This window comes from Pygocentrus nattereri, chromosome 13 (assembly GCF_015220715.1).
Source record: "Pygocentrus nattereri isolate fPygNat1 chromosome 13, fPygNat1.pri, whole genome shotgun sequence".
NCBI lineage: Eukaryota > Metazoa > Chordata > Actinopteri > Characiformes > Serrasalmidae > Pygocentrus > Pygocentrus nattereri.
In genome coordinates, this window is record NC_051223.1 from 36,967,616 (window position 1) to 36,985,115 (window position 17,500).

General features: G+C 41.4%; 1 protein-coding gene across 2 annotated transcripts in view; it reads left to right on the plus strand.

Moving 5' to 3' along the window:
* Positions 1 to 17,500, plus strand: part of chst3b (carbohydrate (chondroitin 6) sulfotransferase 3b) — a 33,405-nt gene that overhangs the window by 1,326 nt on the left and 14,579 nt on the right. The window contains exon 1 of one of the 2 annotated variants that reach the window (XM_017715295.2): positions 16,993 to 17,469. The exons of the other annotated variant lie outside the window; for it this stretch is intronic. The gene's annotated coding sequence lies outside the window, so the exon portion shown is untranslated. Of the gene's footprint in view, positions 1 to 16,992; positions 17,470 to 17,500 lie in introns of those variants that run through there. 2 annotated transcript variants of the gene reach the window in all.

The following is a 17,500-nucleotide window of genomic DNA, read 5'->3' on the forward strand; positions in this document are numbered from 1 at the left end:
CTTTGCTGGTTACCAGTAGGTTAGAGACAGAGAGACAGCTGGTCCTGAGCTCAGATACAGCTAGAAACTAAAGCCACTGTAGATACAGAGAGAAAAAAAGCAGAGCTGAACACACTACAATACACTACAATACACTACAATACACTACAGTACACTACAATACACTACAGTACACTACAATACAATACAATAAACTACACTACAATACAATACAATACACTACAATACACTACAGTACACTACAATACAATACAATACAATAAACTACACTACAACACACTACACTACACTACAATACACTACAAGACACTACAATACAATACACTACAATACACTACACTACATTATACTAAACTACATTACTATACAATACACTAGAATACAATACACTACAATACAGTACAATACACTACACTACAATACAATACACTACAATACAATACACTACAATACACTACACTACAATACAGTACAATACACTACACTACAATACAGTACAATACACTACAATACACTACAGTACACTACAATACACTACAATACACTACAATGCAATACACTACAATACACTACAATACACTACAGTAAACTACAATACAATACACTACAATACACTACAATGCAATACACTACAATACACTACAATACACTACAGTACACTACAATACACTACACTACAATACAGTACAATACACTACAATACACTACAGTACACTACAATACACTACAATACACTACAATACAATAAACTACACTACAACACACTACACTACAATACACTACCAGACACTACAATACAATACACTACAATACACTACACTACATTATACTACACTACATTACTATACAATACACTAGAATACAATACACTACACTACACGAAAATACACTACAATAGAATACACTACACTACAATACAATACAATACAATACACTACAATACACTACACTACAATACAATACACTACAATACACTACACTACAATACAATACACTACAATACAATACACTACAATATACTACACTACAATACAGTACAATACACTACACTACACTACACTACAATACACTACAATACAATACACTACAATACAATACACTACACTACAATACAGTACAATACACTACACTACACTACACTATAATACAATACACTACACTACAATACAATACACTACACTACAATACAGTACAATACACTACACTACACTACACTATAATACAATACACTACACTACACTACACTACAATACAGTACAATACACTACACTACACTACACTACAATACACTACACTACACTACAATACAATACACTACACTACAATACAGTACAATACACTACACTACACTACACTATAATACAATACACTACACTACACTACACTACAATACAATACAATACACTACACTACACTACAATACAATACAATAAGTGCAGTACAGTACATTACAATCAGTACCTAATTCAGAGCTGATTTGAGTGCTGTATAAAGAGACGTGTCTCCAGTCTGCGTTTGAAGACTGTCAGAGACTCTGCTGTACAGACAGTCAGGGGGCGTTCGCTCCACCACCTGGGAGCCAGTACGGAGAACAGTCTCGACGCTCATCTTCCACGCGCCTTGAAGGATGGCGGGTCAAGCCGAGCTGTGCTCAAAGCTCGAAGGGCTCGTGGTCCAGTTCGAGATTTCACCACTGCCATCCAGTCGGTAGGGGCTGGTCCAGTTTTGGCTTTGTAGGCCAGCATTAGGGTTTAAATCTGATGCAGCTACAGGAAGCCAGTGAAGGTAGCGCAGCAGTGGGGCAACGTGGCTGAACTTGGGCAGATGGAAGACAATCGCAACGATTTGCATACAACTGGAAAACAGACAATAATAGCCCTAATCCATCAAACGAGCGCAGCATTTGAGCGTGAGAAATGCTGCACTCTGCGTCTGTTTCAAGAAGATGTCTATGGCTGCGACTCAAACCGCACCCTACCATACCAACTAAACAGAAGGTCAAGAATAGTCCACCACCAATAGCAGCGTGTTCATGGCAGTAGTGTGTGTAGTACCGTGCGTAGTATGTGGTTTGAGACGCAGCCCATGTCTATTTTAAGACAAGCTTCGATGTGAGCAGAGACTCAAGTACAGCTGACGAACCGAAGAACCAGCTTCACCTGCCCCGCTCTCGTTTGCATATCATTTGCCTATCATTGCAAGGAATATTCATAGGTGTTGCGATAGTGAGCCAATAAGAGAAGCCCTCAAACGTAGAGTGTGCTTGAAACCATCCCCTCATTCGTGCAGGTGAGCAGGATCCTGTCTTTGGCTGTCGTTCGTACAGCAGCTCACAGATTAACCGCTCACATGGACGCGCCGCGTAGAGGAGTCCCATCAGATGAAATAAGGTGGAAACGCTCGCAGTGATTTTCTGCATTTCTTTCTTATTTAAAGGAGAATTACATTAGTACAACAAAGCTTTATTAATTATTCTATAAATATATGATGTTTGACGTTTTGGTGACACTTTGTTTCGATTTGTCCTTCATGATGAAACAAACACTCAGAGACTCTCAGTGACACGGCAAAAACATATGAGGGTTAGGACCAGGTTCTGAGTTGAGGTTAAGATTAGGATTATTGTCAGGGTTAGGATCAGGGCCAGGGTGAGGGCTAGGATTACGTTTTGTGTTGAGGTTACGGTCAGGACTAGGGACAGAGTTAGGATTAGGTCTGGGGTTGAGGTTAAGGTTAGGTCTAGGGCCAGGGTTATGTTCAGGTTTTGGGTTGAGGTTAAGGTTAAGGTTAGGATTAGGGCCAGGATTAAGTTTTTGGTTGAGGTTAAGGGTAAGGTTAGATCTAGGGCCAGGGTTGGGTTTAGGTTTTGGGTTGAGGTTAAGGTTAAGATTAGATCTAGGGCCAGGGTTGGGTTTAGGTTTTGGGTTGAGGTTAAGGTTAGGGTTAGGATTAGGGCTAGGATTAAGTTTTGGGTTGAGGTTAAGGTTAGGATTAGGTCTAGGGCTAGGGTTGGGTTTAGGTTTTGGGTTGAGGTTAAGGTTAGGGTTAGGATTAGGGCTAGGATTAAGTTTTGGGTTGAGGTTAAGGTTAGGATTAGGTCTAGGGCTAGGGTTGGGTTTAGGTTTTGGGTTGAGGTTAAGGTTAGCATTATGGCTAGGATTGGGTTTAGGTTTTGGGTTGAGGTTAAGGTTAGGATTAGGGCTAGGATTAATTTTTGGGTTGAGGTTAAGATTAGATCTAGGGCCAGGGTTGGGTTTAGGTTTTGGGTTGAGGTTAAGGTTAGGATTAGGGCTAGGATTAAGTTTTGGGTTGAGGTTAAGATTAGATCTAGGGCCAGGGTTGGGTTTAGGTTTTGGGTTGAGGTTAAGGTTAGGATTAGGGCTAGGATTAAGTTTTGGGTTGAGGTCATATAGTCTGCAAAATACAGCAATTTACCTTTAAATTACACACTAACAATATTCAAACTGAACTACCTACATCTTTAGTATAAGAGCACCGTTATTATCATTATCACTGATATTTTCTATTTTTATCTCTGTTAGAGACATTATTGATTATATCGATGACTATTTTGATATTTCAACTGCTAATCAAACATTTTTTAAAAAATACTGAAAATCTGTTGAATCTAACAGGTTTGTACTGCTAGCTAATTGATTTTCTGTGTGTTTTCAATGAATACAGGGACACATATCAGAGTTAGACCTAATCCCATTTCTTATTTTAACCCCTACCCCTTGTTTTCGACTGTCACCTTGGCACCTTGTTACTGAGCTACAGGGCAGTGGTTGAGATCTTCCCTCTGAAATGAGAATAAACAGAGCATCACTGCTCTGTAGGCGACCCTGCCCGTCTGCAGTGATCGCAGAGGAGGGGAAAGTCCAGCTCCTCACTGCTGGGCTTTAGTTACATTCAGGGATCATACGCCTTCAAAGAGGGGGGCAATTATTTATTATCACCCCCCCCTAATTCTTCAGTGATATGAAGCTGAAGTCAGAGATTCTCCAGATTCTTGTGTGAATTTTCCCATTCTACCTTAAATGGAGCAGCAGTGACATGCTGGAGCTCGCACAGCCGTCTCACTGGTTTTTGTAGCCCCAACACTTCACCCTACCCCTCCATCGCAACAAGAACCAGGACACCCTACCCCCAGACGTGAACGTGGAAAACGGTAGTGCAGTGATTATTATCATCAGTATTTTCTATCATTTTTTTGGGTGAGACATTATTGATTATATTGATGATTATTTGGAAATTATAACTGCAAATCAAACACTTTAGTGCTGGTATCCCCTTGAATGGCCAGGGCCCTCCCGCAGACCCAAAGCTTTATCACACACTATAACCAAAGACTAGCTCAGTCAGTTTGCATTAAAAACTCTGAAGTTACTGAATAATAAGCTTTAGTATGTAGTATTTCAGTGGTCAATAAAGAGACTCTCGGTGAAACTTTTAGACCTGACTTAACTTCTGTCATGATTAACCCTTGTGTGGTGTTTAGATCTGATGTGATTTATTATTATTTCAACCCCAGATTCCTGGTCTTTGTTCATTTTCTGCAAAGATCATATAAAATAACTCATTTTCAGGGTCTTCACTCTGTTCACCCCCCACGCATTTATATTACGCATGTGGTGTTGGGCTGAACCCATGGGGAGTAACAGTGTGGAGGTGCTGTGTCCTTCACTCTGTTCTCCTCCTGCATGACGTGTGTGTGTGTGTGTGTGTGTGTGCGTGTGTGTGTGTGTGTGTGTGTGAGGGTGGACAACATGGACAGGCTGCTGACTGGCTACAGCTGCTAAAGGAGAACCCTATGGTGGATACCTGTGATATTTTAAACAATAACACGGTGGGTCCACCAGACCACTGAGTAACAACCACATCAACACCACAATCAGATTAGACGCCAACTAGTCTGGTCAGTTGCATTATAGATACGGGCATTTGAACAGTGTGTACATTATAATGCATTATAAACAGCTTTTTATTAATAATTTTTAGCAGTTAGTAAATAATAACAAGCCTGAAAGGAACACAGTGCCTCTTGACTCTAAACAGGTTTTGGGTTTTAGAAGCTGTTGTAGCGCCTGCCCGCTGTCTTCTTCGTCTTCTATTGTAAGCTAAATGGTTTTCTGTTTGTTGTATTGTTTTGTTTTAAATACAGAGAAACACTGAAATGACTGTGTGGGGATGATCAACCGTGCGCTACAGATGCAGCAGATGCTGGTTAGGTTGGACATTTGGAGGATTCCTTTAAGGTTAATAGATAAATACTGAGCCTGCAGTTTAAGGTGTTAATGCTTCATCTGGACCATTTATAACACCTTTCACCCCCCAGTATGTGATAATTAGACTGAGGCTGAATAGGGAGGTAACAGTGCTCCTCAGGGGTCAGCAACGGGCGTCGGGTTTATTTTCAGCTCATGGTAACAGCGTTTCATATCCTTTCCCAGAGTAGTAGCAGAATGATGAAATGTGGTCAGGGTACAGACGTGGGGAGGAACTGAGAGGGAGAAAGTCATAAACTGTTTAGAGTGTAGGCAGAGGAAGAGACGAGAGGGGTGGTGGTGGAGGGGGAGAGAGAGAGAGAGAGAGAGAGAGAGAGAGAGAGACAGAGAGAGAGAGAGATAAAGAGAGTGAAAGAGAGAGATAGTGAAAAAGTGAGAGAGGGGAAAGAGGATGAGAGAGAGAGAGAGAGAGCAAGAGAGAGATAGAGTGAAATTGAATAAGAGAGAGAAGAGAGAAAGAGAGAGATAGTTAAAGAGAGACAGAGGGAGAGTGAGAGAGTGATAAAGAGAGTGCAAGAGAGATAGTGAAAAAGTGAGAAAGAGAGGGGAAAGAGGAGGAGAGATAGTGAAAGAGAGTAAGAGAGAGAGAGAGGAGAGAGGAGAGAGAAAGAGAGAGAGAGAGAGAGAGAGAGAGTGATAAAGAGAGTAAGAGAGAGAGAGGAGAGAGAAAGAGAGAGAGAGATAGTGAAAGAGAGTGAGAGAGAGAGAGAGATAAAGAGAGTGAAAGAGAGTAAGAGAGAGAGAGAGGAGAGAGAAAGAGAGAGAGAAAGAGAGAGAGTGAGTGATAAAGAGAGTAAGAGAGAGAGAGAGGAGAGAGAAAGATAGAGAGAAAGAGAGAGAGATAGTGAAAGAGAGTAAGAGAGAGAGAGAGAGAAAGAGAGAGATAAAGAGAGTGAAAGAGAGTAAGAGAGAGAGAGGAGAGAGAAAGAGAGAGAGAGAAAGAGTGATAAAGAGAGTGAAAGAGAGTAAGAGAGAGAGAGGAGAGAGAAAGAGAGAGGAGAGAGAAAGAGAGAGAGAGAGAGAGAAAGAGAGAGGAGAGAGAGAGAGAGAAAGAGAGAGATAAAGAGAGTGAAAGAGAGTAAGAGAGAGAGAGGAGAGAGAAAGAGAGAGAAAGAGAGAGAGAGAAAGAGTGATAAAGAGAGTGAAAGAGAGTAAGAGAGAGAGAGGAGAGAGAAAGAGAGAGGAGAGAGAAAGAGAGAGGAGAGAGAAAGAGAGAGAGATAGTAAAAGAGTAAGAGAGAGGAGAGAGAAAGAGAGAGAGAGAGAAAGAGAGAGAGAGAGTGATAAAGAGTGAAAGAGAGTAAGAGAGAGAGAGAGGGGAGAGAGAAAGAGAGAGAGAGATAGTGAAAGAGAGACAGAGAGAGAGTGAAAGAGTGTTCTTGGGTAATAACGTTGAATGATAGATCAATGGCCTACTTAGCGATTGATGTGGTCACTTTACAGCGTTTTGACCCTTTCAGGTCGAATGACTTTCTAATGAGCTTCACTTTTCTGCATTTTCTCTGTAATAAAACAAGACCCAGCCTGCTGCCTGCAGACCTCACACCAGCCTTTGCGCCTGCTGTTCCAGGCTGGTACCTGACTGTGTAATTACCTCAAACAGACCTGCCTTTACTGGGCCCTGGAAAAAAAAGACGCCGTTAGTTTGGGACACGACGGAGCAGTTCGTCATGTCCTGAAATGGAATTCCAAGAACTGAAATGTTTAACTTGCTGATTTCTTACTTACTATTTGGTTCCCGATGTCATAAATATTAATAAGTGTGCTATACATAAATACACGATGTTCTCAGTCCATACATGCATAACTGTACCGTAATCCACTGAAATTACATATACATATACATAATCGCTGCTGTCGGATCAAAACCTATTCAACTTTACAGGAGAAGGAAAAAACCTACTTTACTTTAAATGTAAGTCAATGGAACCAGACATTTTGTCAAGTCATTTTGAGTTGTTTCTTTTAGTCCAGTCATCATGAAATTTACACACAATGTAAGGAGCAGCAGGCATTTTCAAATGATGTCAAAAACTGAAAAACCATCAAAAATGGAGATACAAGCTTTTCTTATATATATATATATATACTGATGGTGGAGGGACACAGGCGGGGAGTTTGGAAACAAAATAGTCCCCAAAGAAAACTTACTTTTTCAGATTTATCACTATTTCACCATCATCAACACTGTGTAGACATGATGAGCTCTGGTTCCACCACTGTAAAGAAACCTTGGCCTCTACAACGAATCACTTCACATCAAAACACTCTGACACTGTTTACATCTCAGCGACTGAATTGTGCAGAAGTTTTTCTGAAATTCCCTTTAAGTAATGAACTAAAGTTGAACATCTTAACGTTATTGACTATAAATACGTGTCCGTTAAATATAAAAGCTCAGAAGATACGCGTAGGTTCTCTGGTGGTTCTGGATAGTAAATAAAATGGCTGTATTTGTATTTGGAGACATTGTGCCCCCTGGTTCCCATCGCCACCACTGTAACAAGTTTTTCATGCAACTGGTTTCATGTGGGCCCTTTAACAGCACAAGCCAGCATGTCGTCTGACTCAAAGTAAAAATGTATTTATTCCACGGAAATGGAGGATCTTTCTGAATGGAGGATCTTTCTGAATGGAGGATCTTTCTGAATGGAAGATCTTTCTCAATGGAAGATCTTTCTGAATGGAGGATCTTTCTGAATGGCAGATCTTTCTGAAGCTGCAAAGCTAAATGATCCACATAGATAACGGGGGGCGTGGCTTTGCAGGCAGTGCTGATGTAGATATACCCCAACAAGCTGTAACAGTCCAGCTGAACTCTGGGAGATGTATGAATCAAGCTGTGCAAGTTCTCAAATAAAAAAGCTTTATCGAGCTGATCGAAATGTTATGACGTTTTGTTTTGACATTAGAGTAGCGAGCTGTGAGGGCTGGAACACGGATCAAGGCTATTTGACAGCATGTCTGGTCCTCTTTTATACAGAACATATGGTAAGGCAGTGGTTTCCTATATGTGGGCTGTAGATTGGAGCTGCGCTGCTGATTATATATAGACTGTTTCCCCACAAGTGCAGAGCTTAAATGAAGCTACTTCGTTTCTGCATTGCTGACACTCGAAGCACTCATGCATTATCAGTGTGGACTCGTACTGACCACGCGTAAAGTGTGTTCAAACTGCAGATATCAAGTGTTGATGGTAAGACTGATGGTCGCATTGAAGGTCTTGAGGTCTGTTTTCGTTTTGCTTTTTTTGAGCTACATGCCACTATGAACGTCTAAAAATATGCTAGTAGTATCTTTTGGTCCATTCATCATGAAATTTACCCGCAATGTTGAGGGCAATGACCACCCAACCATGACCACCCAACCCTTTGCGTGATTAAGCGGTTCTTTCCAGGGTGAAATTGTCCAGATTGCCGGAGAATGCTCTGTAGATGTGACCTACTATAGAGAACCTCTTTGAAAAGGGTTTTATAGAGCACCAAAAAGTCTCCTACTATTGTTACAAGCTTGACATCGAAACAGCAGAAGAACCCTTTTTGTTGCTGTACAGGTTCTTTACCTATACAGAACCATCTACAGCACATTCTCAGTCAATCTGAGGAGCTCTTTCATGATGCAAAGAACACTGTAATCATGCATTCTGTGAGTGTTCATGGTTCCTGCAGGATTCCTCCAAGGAATCCTTGAAGAACCAGCGTTTTGGTGAATGTGCTTCATAAGATGCTTGGTGAGTGGGGAGACAAACACCACCTGTCCGTGTGGATCGCGGTATGAAAAAGTTTGGGAGCCCTCATGCCAGGGTAGTGGGAACGTATACAAAAAAAAAAAACAGTTCAAAGTGAGTGAATTTGGATTGAGGTTTGACAGTTGAACCCAAATACCTTACAGATGCATGAGCGCTTGAAGTTTCCTCTGGGGTGTAGTTTACGCCGTGCGCTGATTAGACGAATTGAGGCAAACACCGGAGGAGTTATTTCAGCTCGGTTATTTTTCCTGAACTTGAACAGTTTGTTCTGTGGACCTGTTTGCCTTGCATAATGCAGGTACTCTGAGCAGTGGGGATTCTGGTGGAGACTGGGGCTGGAAATTTCCTCTGCAGGTTTGTGTGCTCTCACACTCTGCTGGGAATGTTACACAGTGGGGCTTTGAGGGTTCTTCTCACGCTGAGAGAAGCTGCTGAACAAATATCCAACGCTTGCCTAACAGCACCTGCGGCAGACACATGGCTGTGGACCTACCTTTTAGCCCTTTTGGTCACAGCCAGGAGCTTATACACTGAAAAAGGGTTCTTTTGTAAACACAATGACTGTATTTAGAACCACAAGATCTATTTAGGACCATTTCATGCTGTTTGTTTTGCGAAAAAGTTCTTCGGATTGAAAGGCACTGTCCACTTTATCAGCTCCACTTACTGTATAGCTGCACTTTGTAGTTCTACAGTTACAGACTGTAGTCCATCTGTTTCTCTGATACTCTGTTACCCTGTTCTTTAGTGGTCAGGACCCCCATGGACCCTCACAGAGCAGGTACTATTTGGGTGGTGGGTCATTCTCAGCACTGCAGTGACACTGACAGCTCATCTGCTGCTGCACAGTTTGTGTTGGTCATCCTCTAGTCCTTCATCAGTGGTCAAAGGAAGCTGTTGGCTGGATATTTTTGGTTGGTGGACTATTCTCAGTCCAGCAGCGACACTGAGGTGTTTAAACACTCCAGCAGCACTGCTGTCTGATCCACTCAGACCAGCGCAACACGCACTAACACACCACCACTACGTCAGTGTCACTGCAGTGCTGAGAATGATCCACCACCCAAACAGTACCTGCACTGTGAGGGTCCATGGGGGTCCTGACCACTGAAGAACAGGGTAACAGAGTATCAGAGAAACAGATGGACTACAGTCTGTAACTGTAGAACTACAGAGTGCAGCTATACAGTAAGTGGAGCTGATAAGATGGACAGTGAGCGCAGAAACAAGGAGGTGGTCACAATGTTATGCCTGATTGGTGTATGTGGTTCTAAATAGGTTCTAAATACAGCAACTGCCTACAGCACTTTAACTCATTTACACTGAAGTTACACGGAGTGTTTTTGCCTTGACTGCTTTTTGAATGAGCCACAGTGCAGAGCAGCCAATCAGAACAATGCTCATTTACATAAAAGTCTTAGAGGTCAGAAAAAATCATGAGCACAAAAAGAATAATCTGAAATCATCAGCGAGACGAGAACTTGAAGGGTCATGGGCTGACCCCAGACTGTTTCCATGATAAAGCCACAACTGTGTACAGTGTGTGTCTGTCAGGGCTGCGGTCAGGAATTACTGAAATAGCCCCACAGGACTGCCCAGGTTTAGCTCAGAGTTTACTAACACAGAGCATTTTGTGGCTGCACGGTTGTTATTTGAAATCGTCTGTTGTTTTAAGGCTAAAAGTGGCCCACTGGTTGATGTAATCGCTGACTCGGGTGATGATTGTGCTTATTATGTAGGTTTTCAAACCTGCACAAAGGCTGCATCGTACAGCATTTCCCCACAAACCCGAATCAAGTCAAGCACCTCCCATACAAACTCTAACAAAGAAATAATATCGTGGAAAAGCACTGGGGGAGAGCAGAGCACGACCCAATAAGGATAAAATGTAAAAACTGTATTAATGTTAAAGAACTCGCTTCAAATCCTCTTTCAACTCACTCACATCAGCAGATTCATCCACACGGGGAAGGGGTCCGAAGCACAATGGGCCTCCTTCATCAACCGTTCATAAGAAGCAATTTCTTCTTAAAACCTGTTTACACAGTTTTCACGAAGACAGTCACCAGTGTTTCCTTGGGATTTGTTCTTAGGTACGAGCAGAGTCTACAGACACTCAAGAGCACAAAGCTGTAAACAAATCTGCGTTTTTTGTTTTTTTTTTTTTATGCAGATTTTTCTTGGGACCTTTCTCAAGAACACATTTATGGTGAATGAGGCCCACACAAGAGGTCTCTAGATCCCCAAATCTTAGGTAGTGTAGCTTTAAAATGTAACATGGACTTTATTAATGCAGCTAAGCAGGTTCAAGTAGAACCTTTGGTCATCTTGTCATTTTCCCATATCAACAAATAGGTCAACTGCAATCAGATTGATCATGTGTAAGATTCGGACTGTTTGTGGTCATGAAAGTAACTTTTTTCATCAGGTGTCTTTCTATCACTGATTGTGTCTATGGCTCATAGAATTATATTCATTTATGTGCAGTTAGTGACTGTGTTATAGTTTCATTTTGAGTGGTGATGGTTAGTAACATGTAATACCCCCAAAGTAAACAATGAGAGCAGTCCATATCCAGTGCTGGACAGTAATGAATTAAATGTAATTCGTTACTGTACTTAAGTAGTTTTTTCGTATATCTGTACCATTTCCGTGACTTTTTCCTTTCACTCCACTACATTTTAGAGTCTAATATCCGACTTTTTCCTCCTACATTTTGAGAAATCTGTCGTTCCTTTTGGTTTCTGTGTGTATAAAAACGTAACATGTCAAAACGAAAGAAGCGCAAAGCCAGAGCACCAATCAGGGCCCAGCGGTCACTTTGTTTAGAGCTGGTTTTGACCTGTTGGTCATACCGACCCAGTGCAGCACGCGGTTCAACGTCAGCGCAGCAGCGTAAAACTTTGGGAGAGTCTGTTCAACATAAATGATGAACTAACCTAACTTTGTGTAAATAGAGCTCAATATAGAAATATGTCCACATATGCAGTCGAGACTGACGCGGCTTTTTTCTGAATTTCTACAAACACCATTTCATTTTATAGTAAATGAGTTTGGGCTGGTTTATGTTTATGAACAGACGCCTACAGATCAACATAGTAAAGGAGCTCATCTGTGATCCTGAGTTTAAAGCCAGTTTTTATTCAACTTAAACTTGGAACTAAGTTGTAAATAAATCTGAAACTGAAACTTTGCTTGTGTGTAAAAAGTGATTTCAGAGCCACTCGGTTCTCCCTGATGGAAACTGTTTACCTTCAGTGTTTTGTGCTTCTGATCATTTTAATAGACGTCAGCGTCACTAATTAATGACGTTCTATTAAAAGACTGGTTTACCAAGAGAGACGCTGGAGGACTTTCACCTGAAATGAGTTCATGAAGCCAGTCTGGTTATAAAAATGATAACAGGACCAAATCAGAGCCAGAATTACTCTTTTAGTACTTTTACTTTATACTTAAGTACATTTGAAGGGAAATACTTCAGTACTTTTACTCAAGTGGAGGTCTAAAGGGAGGAACTTCTACTTTTACTGGAGGAATATTTTACTTTGGGTGTCTCTACTTTAACTCAGGTACATGATTTGTGTACTTTGTCCATATCCTGAAACTGAAATTTAAAAAAAAATGTAATATGTAAGTCAAATCTATATGAATTTTATTGTGCTGTTATTTGCCAGCCCCCAACTACAGTTCACCCAGCTGGGTGCCTTGTAACATCTCCACTTGTGCTGCTTTTGGCTGAATTGTTCAATATTAGAAATAATTTAGCAAGAAACAAAATGATGATGCTCTGCTCGCCTGTTCAACACGTTCTGTTTGTATTTTGGAGTAAACTGGCAACATATAACAATCTGTTCCATTTTCAAGGGGAGTCTTGAGTCTTGTTCAACTGCAGAAACACTAAGCTGTCCATTTTGCACAGGCTTAAAAGAGATCCTTCTTCAAGGGTTCTTTAGGAAAGAAAATGCTATATAGAACCATAAACACTCAAATAACCTTTTGTGTGATTACAGGGTTCTCTGCATGGTGTAACGGTTGAAGGAGAATGTGATGTATATCGATTTATATAGAACCCTTTTGAAAAGGACATTGTAACAGTAGAAGAACCATTTTTGGTGCTATATATAGAGCCCTTTAAAAAGTTCTCTATAGAACCATCTAAAGTTTATTCTCCATCAGTCTGAAGAATTCGTTCATGATGCAAAGAACCATTTTAAAGAACTTTGCAGTGGGTTCTTTGAGTGTTCATGGTAGAAGAACCATCTTTTATAAGTGTAGGCGTGTAAACATAAAAATACGTTCACCGTAGGATCTTCTGCTCTCTCCCTGCCATTTGCCCCGTGGACCTTGTTAAGCCTCATACCTTGTAAATCGGACCCCATTACCAGGTGGAAGTTGTGTTTATAGGTGACCTGAATGTGCCCCTCCTCCAGGGCCGTTGGTGTTTCTTCCCAGCCATGGCCTCTGACCATCGTCTAACCTACAAATCCTCCAGTGTTTGACAGAAGACGCCGAAGAACTTCACTGTTGAAAACGAGAGGTCATTAAGCTTTTTCTGTTGTGCCCAAACTCTTTTTGCTTCTTCCTTCCCTTACAAACCTGAGGATAAATCCTGGGAGGGGGTTTGCAATTTAAAACCAGACGCAAAAGGCCTAATATCAAAAATATATGACTGTATTATGACTGAAAGGGTTCACTTTCCTTTGGCCTGTCTCTTCCCCGGTGACTAACATGTATTAATAAAATCAGACTCTGCTGAGGGTGCAAGGGTGTCTGCCCTTTGTTCATACTTACAGGCTGTTAATAACTATTGTTCCTCTTTTATTCTGCAAACCACTTGCACTTTTGACTTACTGGATTTTGATGTTGAACTGAGCACATCCAGAGATGGAGAAAAACAACTCCATGTATGGACAAGCAGGTTACGACATATGTTAGAATGTGGTCGGGCTCTTCCTTGGCTGCCTGCGAGCACGTGGGACGGGCTCTCTGTCTGTTTGGGTATAAAAGAGGGGACTTCCCCTTCTTCTGTGTGCTTTTGTGCTGAATAAACTGTCTCTATACGAGAGTGTTTGTTCATCATTGCACCGGGCATGCTCTAAACTTGGGTCTTAGAGGGATCTGCCGAGCTGATTTATCGCTTCATTCTCTGGTTTCTGAGGGAGAACACTGTCCAAGGAGACCCTTCCTAACAATGACTGTTCATTCAGAGGCTGATTTCAAGCTCGAGGCCAAACGGGAGGCTGATTTAGGGAAGGAGCTGGATGATGATTGGTGGTCGAGAGCCTTGTCAAGGGTCAACTCCTCCTCATCATGTGCTAGACTTGGCCTGATGCAGTTGAAGTTAGTCCATAGGGCTTATTATACTAAGGCTAGACTGGCAAAAATCTTTTCAAGTGCCGATGCGGCATGTCCGAGGTGCACATGTTCAGGTCGTGCAAAAAACTAGATAAGTTCTGGGCAGACATTTTCACTACTTTATCAAGTGTGTTTAATTTTAAATTGGTCCCTGACCCCCTGTGGGCAATTTTCGGTGAGCCAGAGGTCACTCCTGCGTGTGCGGTTGGCAACTGTAGAGCTTTAGCCTTTACTCTATTGCTAGCTAGACAGAGGATTCTCTTGAATTGGAAGCCTTTCATTACTTATTTTGAAAATCTTATTGAGTCGGCGGTCAAGGGGGAGGAGGTTTGATTTATTATTATTATTATTATTATGATTATTTTTAATATATACTGTATAACAACAATAGTGTTATTTATGTACTCATTTATTTAAATTCAGTATATTGTATGTGTTTGTCCATTTTGTGTTGTATATGTATGTTTGGGGGTTTATGTCGTAATAGGTTAAAATAGAATAGACTTCTACATAATTATTTGGAACGTGTACTGGTTTGTTATTTTTGCCAAGTCATCAATAAATAGAATTAAAAAAAAAAAAAACGAGAGGTCAGCTGAACCTCAGAGTTCACACAACTCAAACTTCTTAGCTGAGTCAAAAGTTCTCTTAATTATTTAGTTCTGCGTCAGTAGGTAAATAAAATTAACACTTTTTTAATGCTTAACTTCCATACTAGTCAGGACTCTTTCCGTCACACAATCCTGCTGGACATTTTTCCTCTTAGGTACTTACGGATGGCTATGGCATCGCTGGGGCTCAAACAGCCTCACAACCTCCTGTTGGTGTGACGGCTTATTCCACTGCACCACTCAGGAACACATAAAGCAACTCAAATCTTGTGTCTACAGATGTTTAACACACTGGAGAAAATATTTGTTGTTTTGACTTTAAAGCGTGGCATCGTCTCATGTGGTGCATCAGTCTAATACTTCACCCCATCATCAGGAGGTTGTGAGTTTGAGTCCCAGCACTGCCACAGCGGTCCATATCCAGAATCCCAAGAGGAAATATGCTAGATGGGACTGTGTGATAGAAGGAACACCAGCTGGTGGGGTAAACTCTGAGATTTAGACCTAGAAACAGTAGCCGGGAGAATTTTTGACTCTGGTGTCCTCAAGTTGAGTCAACTCAAGAAAAGCCATGTAATCAGTTACTATATAATTTTAAGTTGAGCAGACGTCTCTTTTTTTTAGCGCTCTGCTCAGGCCCAGAGATTGCTTAAGGATATAGATGTTGAAAAGTGTCATAGCATTATAGCATTATGAAGAAATACAATACTGTGCAAAAGTCAGAGACCACCCTTCGTTTATTTCATTTCCAGTCAAAACAGATGTTAAGCACAAAAGATGCATTTTTCAGCAAATAAAGCTGGGAGGGGTTTCAGAAGTGCTATAAGACCAGTGCTATGAGCCTTATTGAAGTGGAAAAGCAAGTTGATATGATAATTATTGCTGCGTACCAGGATGCACATCTTATCTAAGACAAAAATGTGATCAGGGCTTGTCTTTCCATGGAGTTCTGAGAAACTGAGTCTCGTGTATCAACATAACACTGCTGTCAGAAGAAAACCTCTTACCTCTAAAATGGTAACTTTACAGGAGAAGGGAAAAACCTACCTTACTTTCAATGCAGGTCAATGGAACCAGAATTTTTTCAGAGTCATTTCGGTTCATTTCTTTTGGTCCATTCATCCTGAAATCTATACACAGCGTAAAGAGTAACAGGCACTTTCAAATGATGTCAAAAACTGAAAAATGACAAAAATGGAGGTAGAAGGTTTTGTTCTGACAGCAGCCATCGATGCTTATTGTGGAGTATTAGGGGTATTAGGGAGCCTCGTGGAATCTGGGGCTGGTGCAAAGTGTGTTGTCGTGGTTTGTTGTTATGTGATGGTCTGATTCTCTGTCTGTGAACATCATCCCTCCTCCTCATGGAGCAGCTGTGATGCAAGACGAACTTCAGAGAGATCTGACGATGAAGTTCATCGCGTCTTAGACGTCGGCTGCATTTTCTGCTGCTCGCAATCCGAATAATCCTGACTACAAGTTTAGGCCCAGTAATCCATAAAACCTCACTCCACATCCCAGGTTCCCAGTTTCATTGTTGTAATGCAAGTTTTTGGTCCGTCTCCTTTTCTCCACGAGGTTCTTCTTGATCAGCTACACATCCTTTCAGACCCACAGCGCTGAGTGGTCTTCTCACAGTGGAAGGATGGACAGAAACCCCTGTGGATGTTTTCAGATCTGAAGCAGCTTGATTTTCTCCTCTCTCTCAGAGATCAAAGCTTTGACCGCTGTTTATCTGATGGGGGCAGTTTTGGGGTCTAGCAGGTCTTTCAGATGGATTTTCTTAATATTATTTTTCTGTAGCTTTTAATCAGTTTTTGAGCTCCACTTTTGGAAACTCCTGTTTTTTTCCCACTTATTTTTCCTTGACTCTCTCCATCCTTATGCAAGTGAATTATATTATATCTAATATCCTCAGAAGCATCCCTGCGACCCTGACGGAGAAGCGGCTTAGAGAATGGATGGATGGATGGATGGATGGATGGATGGATGGATGGATGGATGGATCTAATATCCTCAGAAACATCTCCTGAAAAATGAATAACTTGTACTTGACTGGAGATTAAGTCAAACAGTGGTACGGTTTTTCTTGACATGACTGGATCAGATACAGGAGATGATAAAACAATGTTCCTCTGAGCGAATGCTGTTGTTATTTGGGGCAGTCACTGAAATCCACGTTCATTTGGTAATGGCTTGGCTGTGGCATTCAGACCGGGCTGTTCTTAATGCCCTGGAGGATTTAAACATCCTGCTATGCTGTTGTGCTGTTTCATTAGCAGAGCGTACAGTGGTTTAGACCTCCGCTGGTTTGTGTGAATAGCCGGTTGACGGAGAGCAGCTTCGGCTTTTTTTCTGGAGGAATCGCTCTGCCCGTGTTTTCACAGAGCGGTGCTCGATTCCTCACGGTGATCCACTGTCACACATCATGCTGGATAAAGTGACGCATGTATCCTGAGAGCTGGAGACCTGTGAGTGTTATTATTAGCTGTCTGACCACAG